The sequence below is a fragment of the Gossypium hirsutum genome, chromosome A03, assembly GCF_007990345.1.
Source record: "Gossypium hirsutum isolate 1008001.06 chromosome A03, Gossypium_hirsutum_v2.1, whole genome shotgun sequence".
In the NCBI taxonomy this organism is placed as follows: domain Eukaryota; kingdom Viridiplantae; phylum Streptophyta; class Magnoliopsida; order Malvales; family Malvaceae; genus Gossypium; species Gossypium hirsutum.
This window is the reverse complement of record NC_053426.1, coordinates 73,869,772-73,878,754: the sequence shown is the minus strand read 5'-3', so window position 1 is coordinate 73,878,754 and position 8,983 is coordinate 73,869,772. Positions and strand designations below refer to the sequence as shown.

General features: G+C 33.1%; 1 pseudogene; it reads left to right on the top strand.

The window, feature by feature from the left end:
* The first annotated feature begins 3,396 nt into the window (after positions 1-3,396).
* LOC107887621 (uncharacterized) lies at positions 3,397-4,796 on the top strand (annotated as a pseudogene).
* Positions 4,797-8,983: the final 4,187 nt, after the last annotated feature.

Here is an 8,983-nt window from a genome sequence, read left to right as displayed (position 1 = left end):
AACTCGTTTAGATTTACCAATATATATATATATTAAACCTCCTAAATTTCTAGGGGACCTTCAAGCTTGGATGAGTAGTTTAGCCCTTGAAAGTTCCACTAATATAAGACAATACAATGCACAGCAAATGAAGAACCAAAAAAAAAAGTTTGGACAACATCTAGAGAAAAACCTGACAAAACGCACACAAACCATATGCACATGCTAGGAGACAAACCCACACTTCGCAAATGCGGATGGTGGGACTCAAACCCAAGCCTTCTAGGCTCGCGGCCACAACCTTTGGCAACAGTGCCAAGGCCTCATTAGCAGTACTAGTAAATCTTGATTTATTATTTCAGGTTTATCTGCATTTTTAGATATTTTTCACATATACATATTTATAGTCTAATTTCTTTCTTCTTTTTTTCATAAAATACATATCATAGATGAAAATATATCTCAATTACATAGTATAAATACATATATACACACGTTTAAATTTTAAAATTATTAATAAAGTTCAATAACTTAATTTAACAATTATAATTTTAATAGAATTATAAAAATAAATTAATTAAAGAAAAATAAAAAAAATTGGCAAAAAGTATCAAAATTTTGTATCAATCTATATGAATTTGATAGAATCTAGTATTAAACTTAGAAGCTAACCACAAAGAATAGGATGAAAGTGATAGAAGACTAGTTGTTTCTCCCCATTTTCTAAGTATTTTTAAGTTGTGAGGTTGTATTTTAAGAATCCAAACAACATAGAAATATCATTTGCTTGACAAAATAAAATTAAAAGATATATAAAATTTATATGCATGTCTACATGGAATCGTATATATTTGTATGTATAGATATCTGGATTATCAAAGGTTTTACCCCGTAGAGCCTGCCTAATGGTATACGACGCTCTTCAACCAACCAACTAGCCAGCAACCAACCATAGCGAGGGTCGTTGTTGTCAAAGTGCCTAACAGCACCTCCTAGTAGCTTCCTATTGCTCTTTTGATGAGGTCGATCTTTTACATTCTGCAAAGTAGCCACCAATAGCGGCGACAATTGCTTCAATTCGGCATCTGCTATTCTTACGTTCCTTCTTGAGCTTGACTCAACACTTGAAGTCACCATGACCACTAAAATGCTAATGCTAAAATGTTTATGCATACGTTGTTGGCTGGTTTTTTTTTTTGCACAATTTATAGGTCCTTAGAGGGTTGGTGTGCTTCTTATTTTTTAGGATTTTGCAATTCTTGCTCTCAATTTTGCTTTTGTTTTTAAATTAGTCCTAATAGGTTGTTTAATTTCTTTTATTTGAGCTATTATTCAATACTTTGGTTGAGGAAGCATAGTTTTTCTATTGATATACCCCTATCTCAATTTGGACGTGCAATTTGCATGCACAAATAAAATTACGTACGTTGTATGAAATTGTGTACCGCGTGTATTTTTTTATTTTAAAATTTGCACATGTCTTTTTAAAATTTTTTGTTTTTAGGTTTAGCATCAAAAAAGTAATAGTATTAATTAAACAGTTGCACTATGGATTAATTTTTAAGTAAACAAATCATTATATGTTTGCTGCTACATTAATTATTCTTATAGAAAATTTATCAACATGATAGTAATAGTGTTTTCTAAAGTTATCAATATATAAATCAATACACTTAAATTGTATAATAGTTGTATTTAATCTTTAAAAAAAATCTTAATAAGATTCGCATAAAATTTAGTAGTTCTTGATATAGAATTTCCCAAAAAGCTATTTTAGAACATGGACAACAAGTCAAAGAAGTGGAAGTGGATATCAATTTTGGAGTAACACATATTTGGATGGACTTAATAGAAAAAAGAGTTTAAATTATTCGACTTAAATTGAAATTGACCAAAATATTAAAAAAATTTGTAGTTTTTGTCCAAATACGGACATATTATTATTGCTAATATATAACTAATAAATGCAAATGGATTTTCATTGCCATTTGTGTAGAAATCCTAGTCGACATTTATTATGTAACTGCTGTTTTGATATTATTTTTTAAAAAATAACTGGCAAATGTTTTTTTAGGTTTAATTACCAAAAAAGCATTAAGTAAATTTATTAGTTAAGTTATTGCTTATAGATTTATACTATTTTAAAAATTTTAAATCATTTGAAATTTTTAGTGTTTTTAAGTTTTTTCCTCTGTAATTTATGTATGGATTTTTAATTCAAAATTTATTTTAATTTAAGACTCTTTATATGTAATCCTATTCAAAATTTATAATTTCCAATTTTTAGAAGTGATTAAAAGCTTTTTAATTAAAATATTAAATATTGAGCTATTTATGGTATATGCACACCTTTTTAAGGTAACTATTTATATGTATTTACTGACAGAAAACTATTTAGCAATTAATTGACTCTGAGCTGGCATTGATCATGTGTGAACCCACCATTTTTTTGAAAATTTGGGTCCACTATTTCTGAAATGTTACCTTTTTTTTACCCATTTCTTTCTTTAATCATCCCTATGATTTTTTTAAGGTGAATTTTCTTATATATGTCCTAAATTATTTTAAGCTTAATTTAAAAAAAATTTATCATTCGAATGGAGTGACAGAAGATTTATATTAAAAATTTCTCACTTAAATGAGTATAATATTATACAATTTTTATATGTATTTATTTAATTTGATAACCATATTTTATACTCTATTAATATATATGCAGATATTTTTCCATTCTCAATGAGCAAATTTATTTTCCTTTTAGCCGTATGTAAAATGTTTTAGAATAAGTCAATTTTATCACAAATTAATCAAAATCTTGAACAAGATGACAAACCCAATTGTTCTATTTATCAAAATTACAAGAACTAAACTCAGAACAAAAACAAAATTTTATTTAAAATTTTAATAAAAATTGAGTTTTCAACACTGATTAAAGGATGAGTAATTTTGCAAATCATGAATAAGATGGTGATAATTTAGATAAAAAAATCCAAATTTTAGCAATGTAATGATGAGAAACAAATTGCCTATTAAAATTTTTAGTAACCCTGACATTTGCTTCAGCTATGCTTGGTTCAATAACATTGCCAATAGGTTGCTTCTTCATTATCATCATTTCAAAAGAGTTTGGGTTAGATAATACAATGGTTGCTCATACTTTTGTTTCATTGATCTCCCAGTTTTTCCCATATGATAAATGATGACGATCCGAAAATAATTATTTAAATATGTATTATTTATACTTGTAATTTTAATCTTATTTATTATTCTACTTGTATCTAAAAAAACAAATAATTTACAGTTGTTAGAAGTGATTAAAAGCTTTTTGTTTAAAATATTAAATATTGCTCATCTAATTCTTTTTTCTTTTGCTCTATTGTGTTGCAGAACTATAAGCACTTTGTGTGTCACTATGATATGGGCTTGTTGTCTATGGTTCATTTACTTGTATTATCGATGGGTGAGACGGACCTACACTCTATGAAGTCGGGTTCATGTAATGCTAGTTGCATTAGGTATTCCCTTGTAAAGCTGTTGAGGCTTTTTGGGTATGATGTTGTTGTTTGTGTATCGAGGTGGCAGAGTAGTGGCAAAGTACCTGGAGGTATGCTAATAAGCCTCCGAATCCTAAATTTTACCAAGTTTCTTTCGATTCCTCTCTCTTTATATATGCATAAGATGTATAAGCATATTTTTATCAATTTGGTTGTAGATGATTTCATACTCGAGTTATTTGTTGTCTAGAAGATAGAAAATTGGAGCCATTTTGAGCTTATTCTTTCTAGATGTCTTGTATATGGAAGAAAATCTATGCATCATAGTATTTTCTACCCTTATTACCCGTATTGGAAATTTTATCCCTACCATTCATGATGAAAAGTATTGTTATATTTTGTGTCAATCCTAAGTACCCTTCGGGCAAATGGTTTCCATTTATGTATAAATCAGTAAAACAATATTAATTTTGACAAAAACCAATTATGACATATATATGTAGGTGATCATCAGTACATTGATGTGCTCAATTACAGTAATGGGAATTCTGAGCATATGATCATTGATATCAACTTCCGAAGCCACTTTGAGATAGCTAAAGCAGTTGATTCATACGACCGAATATTGAATTCAATACCAGTTGTCTATGTTTGTTCCTTGACTAGGTTCAAACAATTTCTTCAACTTATGGTTGAAGCTGTTAGGTCATCTCTCGAACAAAACTTGATGTTGTTCCCTCCATAGAGATCTCTTGCTTATTTGCAAGCAAAGTGGTACTCTAACATGACATCAGCATCAATTCTTCTTCTTGCCATAAGTAATGCAAAGGACATTTAAGGTGGTTGCAACCTTCCCTTCAATCCGAATTAGAAGCAGAACAACTATTGAACCTATAAACATCGATAATACCTGAAGATTGAAGCATGATAGGGCACAACACTCTTCATTCAGGGCTCTCTGACATGTACAGATTTTGATCTGGAAGATTGATGTTCCTTTTTTTTTGTGAGTGATGAACTGTATTACGGCTTTTTTTTCTTTCTACTATTCTTTTTCTTGGTAGCAAAATATGTTCAGATCTCGGAATGAAGGGTAGGTTCATATAGCTGATGATCGATTGAGTCAATAACAAGCCACCCCCACGTTTGTCGTTTAAACTTCTTCGTTTCACATCTCGATCTGGGGAGCCATGTGCTTCTCATCGATATTCTAAGCACAGGTATGTAACGGTATCAATGTATGAGAACTACTACGGCTTGAAAGTAACGTGAAAAAGTCTACTACGACATTATAGATTGTTATTTGATTTTCCCTAAGCCTAATATTTTATAAGGTTGGAGATTTTGCTCTTAAAAATGTGCCCCCTTTCTTCCTCATATATGATTTTGATTGTGAAAGATATGCTTTAAATTAAAAATATACAACAATATAAAATAGTATATTAGTTGTTTTGTTACTTTCCCTATTCATGTTTATGGTCTATGTTACTATTTTTATTTAATTATTTATTTAATAGTGTAGAGGTTAAATTTGAAATTAACCATTGTTAAAAAGAGTAAGATAAACCTAAAAATAAGGGGAAGCCACTTATTAATCTATCAAATCCTTGGAGGAATGATGGTTGGCTAATTTAAAGAGGATGCAGAAGGAAAAATACGAAGACTTGGATTGTTATAAGTTAGAAACCACGACAAAGATACAAGGTTATATTCCCAAGCTGAGATCAAATCACATTCTACACACCCAAGTCGTTGTGGGGCCATTTGATATTGGGCAAGTAAACTTGGCTGTATGTGCAAGCTCACCAACGTTAATCTGGGCTGAATAGGAAGAATTTCAGAAGAAATGACAAGAATCTAACAACCTCTTCTTCTCCCTAAAACTAGAGCCAGCCATCCCCGCTCCTATTGAGGAAGTTAGCAATGAGGGAGAGGCAGATACAGAGGAGGTTATAGACCAGCCAGTAAAAGAAGATGTTTAACTTTTCTTGTATTTGTACCTACTTTCCTGCTTTAATGAAATTTCCTTCCTTCTTACATTTGTTGTTCTTACGTTTCTTTTTGTTGTTCTCAAAATGCCAATCACCAAACTCATAATAACCCATCAACCTAAACTTGAAATTTGAAATAAGGGGAAGCCATTGTTAAAAAGAGTAAGACAAACCTAAAAATAAGGGGAAGCCACTTATTAATCTATCAAATACTTGTAGGAATGACGGTTGGCTGATTTAAAGAGGATGCAGAAGGAAAACTACGAAGACTTGAATTGTTATAAGTTAGAAACCACGACAAAGATACAAGGTTATATTCCCAAGCTAAGATCAAATCACATTCTACACACCCAAGTCGTTGTGGGGCCATTTGATATTGGGCAAGTAAACTTAGCTGTATGCGCAAGCTCACCAACGTTAATCTGGGCTGAATAGGAAGAATTTCAGAAGAAATGACAAGAATCTGACAATCTCTTCTTCTCCCTAAAACCAGAGCCAGTCATCCCGCTCCTATTGAGGAAGTTAGCAATGAGGGAGAGGCAGATACAGAGGAGGTTATAGACCAGCCAGTAAAAGAAGATGTTTAACTTTTCTTGTATTTGTACCTACTTTCTTGCTTTAATGAAATTCCTTCCTTCTTACATTTGTTGTTCTTACGTTTCTTTTTGTTGTTTTCAAAATGTCAATCACCAAACTCATAATAATCAATCAACCTAAACTTAATTACATAATACTTAATATCATTGTTGTAACCTATGGGACTAAGCCAAATCTAATGTAACATGCACATAGAGGCTATGTAACAGCTTGTTTTTCAATGGTGTCTAAATAGTGGTTTTTGGACCACAAATTCTAATGCGTTAACTCATAAATATTAATTATTTATTATTTACAAGGTCATTATAGTTGTAACACCCCAAACCGGGCCTAGACGTTATGGCCGAACATGGCGTGTCATATTGAAATGTTTTTCAAAAACCTTGTTTTCATTGAAAACTCTTCTTTAAAATGAAAACCTTGAGTAAAATCCCAGCTTGTATTTGTTGCTTTCAAAGCGAGGTGTATTTTAAAAAAACTATTCCTTCTTGTATGATAATAATTACTTTGTAAAATCTCTTTTCAGTTGCGGAAGCTTTGTTTAAAACAGATGATCTATGAAAACTTGTCATTTAAAAATTGAGTTGCGGAAACGTAGTATTTAAAAAATAGTTATGGTTTAGGAAAAACCATGTTCTACTTCTAACAAATATAAAGCATAAAAATAATAATAATCCTAATTTGAAATAATAACCAGATGAAAGGCCTTATCATACCCCAAATAAAAAAATAATTTAAAATCAAAATATTGAAAATTACATAAAAGACTAAGTCTAAACTTTTTGCTAGTTGGCCACCTCCGAGTCCCTCTATCCGTCGAACCGCCCACTGAGGATCACCTAAAAAATTTAAAATGAGGGGGTGAGTTTTGAAAACTCAGTGTGTACAACCCTCAATGAGTATAAAGCAATCATCAGTCATTTTGGGCCTGAGCCCAATTCAATAACGGTAGCCTTTGGGCCTTAGCCCATATTAGCCTCAGTTGGGCCAAAGCCCACATCACAATAATATCACAATAATATCATACATGAAATGCTGTGCAACCCACCCCAATAATCCAACTGCTACACACCAACTCCGTCCCCCGGTACACATCATGTGGGGATATAAATATCGACCCACCCATCTGATACACATCAATGGTAGCCCGGTTGCGGTACTACTTTCATTGCAGCAAGCTGCTAATCAAATATTGGGCTTAATAGCCATCGGTGGATCCATGGTCGTCAAGCAACCATGCGATCCTCATATACTTCCTCCGTTCCATAATTCCCAACCCACATACAACCTAAACAGAATATCATATGAATGCATCAGGTATACACGTAACATCTATAAATCTTACATTCAACACATAGGGGTATTTTAGTCATTTTTCGCCCTTAGAGGCATTTCAGTAATTTCTGTCTATTATGGGTTTATTACCTATCTTGGCCCGTTAACAAGTCCCCATTGGCTAAAGTGAACAGATACTATGCGCCAGGTAGGATTCCAGCGAAGAGGAGGTGAGTCATTAAAACTGCTTAAATGCCGAGCTCTTCCTAGATCCAATTCTAGACATGCATATACCCATTGCCACACTTTAACCCTATGACTTGTCCACAGTCACGATTTATTAATTAAGTTTTATGTCTATTTAAGCAATTATTAGATACTAGGCCCAAAACCCCTTACAAAGCCCAAACAAGTCTACATACATGTATATGGCCCACTAGGCCCAATCTCATTCATATGGCCCATTAGGCCCAAATCACATTCATATGGCCCATCCGGCCCGAATCAATTCCAAGCCATGTAACCAACATGACTAGTTCATCACTTATTACCAAATCAAGAAATTCGATTATTTTGGGTCCACGGCCCGTCGGACCCATTTAGCCCATTCCGGCCTAGATAACCTAAGTACGACACAAATCTATGAGATCGCTTATGGGGCCTCTGTCAACTTATCAATTTCCCCCTTACGAGTGTTCGCGCACTCGCAAGACTATTGTAGCCAGACTTTCGGCTTTTTGGCATTTCGGGATTTGCCTATCTAACGTGTGTGCAGTGTATGTACACACATTCGTCTTTATATCAGGCTATCATAGGGTAGAAGTACACACCTTATCACCTGGAGTACTAAGTATTCATAATCGCCCGAACCTATATTCAACATTATACTCCATTAGTCACATCCCATTAATTCAAAATAAATCCACTACTTACCGAAGAACAACCTATACTTGCCTTGACTAGATTGATCAGCTGCGATCTGTCTACGTAACTCGAAATCTGACGTATTCCCCCTTCCGTATCCAAGCGAAAAGTCCCTAACGGCTGACTCCTTACGTCACTTAAACTTGGGAGCCTCTATCCCAACCTCTCTGCTAGAACCCCCTTTCTCCATCAACTACTACTTAACCAGCGATCACACTCTTGAATGAGAGGGAGAAAGAGAAATAAATGGAGAAACCATAGGTTAACGAAAGTAATGGTATTGGAAAGGATAAATAAAAATCGACTTTTAAGAGTGTAGAAACGAAAGAACTTAGAAATATTTAACAAAATCCGAAGAAGATCTAATTCGCTTACCGATTGTGAGATCGCTTGCCAACAAGAAATCAACCCCCAAAGTGTATGAATCGGCTCTTAAATGAAAAAGTAGTAACCGGCTAAGTTAAAGAGGGAAGAGGTTGATTTGATTAAAATAGGGAAGGAAAGATCAAGAGTTTGGCTTAAAGGAAAGAGGAGATGAAGGGTTTGAGATTACTCAGGTATTTGCAAAAAAAAAAAAGAGTCAAGAGGTTGGAAGAAATTTCCCCCAAGAATATGCGACTAAAGCACACAAAAACAACAAATGTCCTTACTTGCCCATACGACACACGTATATATACTAAAAAGAATACAAACCTACACTCCCTAATCGACTTAAACTCGTCA